The 1,688-nt window shown below is 52.8% G+C and overlaps 1 pseudogene; it reads right to left on the bottom strand.

Moving 5' to 3' along the window:
* Window positions 1–343: 343 nt before the first annotated feature.
* LOC113617237 (barrier-to-autointegration factor pseudogene) lies at window positions 344–795 on the bottom strand (annotated as a pseudogene).
* Between the last annotated feature and the right edge of the window lie 893 nt (window positions 796–1,688).

The following is a 1,688-nucleotide window of genomic DNA, read 5'->3' on the forward strand; positions in this document are numbered from 1 at the left end:
GCTCCTTGAAACTCCTGTCTCTCAATATTTGTCAAGAAGGGGTGATGGGGCTTCCCTGGTGGCGTAGTGGTTGGGAGTCCGCCTGGCGATGCAGGGGACACGGGTTCGTGTCCCGGTCCAGGAAGATCCCATATGCCGTGGAGCGGCTGGGCCCGTGAGCCATGGCTGCTGAGCCTGCGTGTCCGGAGCCTGTGCTCTGCAACGGGAGAGGCCACAACAGTGAGAGGCCCGCGTACCGCAAAAAAAAAAAAAAAAAAACTTTACAAGGGCAGTAACCGTTCTACCAAAAAGAGCTGACTCAAAACTTGGCAGGGAAAGGAGAAGAGAGATGCATGCAAGGCTGGGAATTCCAAAAAAGTTGAAATGATGAGGGGAGAGATCTCCCAAAAGACCCTGGAGCACACGGGAGGTCTGCACCACCACAGCAGTCTTTTCCCTTGGAGAGGATGGGGGAGGAGTCCTCACTTGGCTGCAAACTCTGGAGACTCAGTGCTGGGGCTCGGGATCAGGGCTCCCCAGAGAGCATCACAGGAAGGCGTCGCACCACTCTCACAGGCGCCCGAAGCAGTCCCGGGACTGCTTGGCATTGGCGCCGCGTGTGTCCTTCAGCCATTCCCGGAAGAGGTCTTCATCTTTCTTTAGCACCAGAAACTAGCCAAGATCCACATGGGCCTTGTCAAAGCCCCTTTCCTCCAGCTCCTTGCCCAGGACTTTGCCAGTGCCGGCTAGGCTTCCCACTGGCTTTTTCCGCATGGGCTCTGCCACAAAATCTCAGTGCTTTTGGGAGGTTATCGTCTTTTAAATATTCTTTTTTTTTTAAATTTTATTTTATTTGGCCATACCACAAAGCATGCGCGATCTTAGTTCCCTGACCAAGGATCGAACCCGTGTGCCCTGCCTTGGGAGCGTGGAGTCTTAACCACTGGACCACCAGGGAAGTCCTGGGAAGTTGTCATCTTGTTCAGGCTTAATCCACAGCTCCAGTCCCCGTAGCAGCTTCTTCCGCCACCCGACTCTCCCACCGATACCTCAACCCACTCCGGATCTATCTTATTTTCTTTCCTAGTTGTCCAGTTGTCCCGACAGCACTGATTGAATAAAGCATCTTTTTATCACCAAGCTGATATGTTTTTATACCTCAGACTTTTCACTTTTGGTCTCATTCTTTCAACATATCTCCTATGAGCATCTTCTCTATACCTGTGCTGAGTGCTGGGGACACAGGGCTGAAACAAACCCTGTCCCTGCCTTGTTTTATTCATCCCTATCTCATCCATGCAACCAGCACTCCCCAGAATCTTCTCTGTGCTTGGTCCTGTGCTGAGCAGTAGTGGGGACACGGCCCTGCCCTCATGGGTCTCACAATTCAGAGGGGAGACAGGCCCTTCTCCAGACGATCCAGAGAGGTCAGTGGGTCAGTGCTGGGCTGGGAAAGCCTGGAGGGGAGCTTAGCCAGTCTGTGGGTTTGGGGAGGGCTTTTGGGAGAAGGGGATATAGCAGAGCTCAAGGAGAAGTGAGCTAAAGTGGAAAGACAGAGGCACAGGTAACAGCATGTGCAAGGGTCAAGGTATGAACGAGAGGAATCAGAAGAGGCTGGTGGGGCTGAAATGTAGACGGTGGGGCTGAAAGTGGCAAGAAGAGAGACTGGATGGCCATCCAAGGACAGACCACACAGGGCCATGTTAATA

This window comes from Aethalodelphis obliquidens, unplaced genomic scaffold, assembly GCF_003676395.1.
Source record: "Aethalodelphis obliquidens isolate GAN/ISIS:26980383/991018 unplaced genomic scaffold, ASM367639v1 scaffold3552, whole genome shotgun sequence".
Lineage (NCBI taxonomy): Eukaryota > Metazoa > Chordata > Mammalia > Artiodactyla > Delphinidae > Aethalodelphis > Aethalodelphis obliquidens.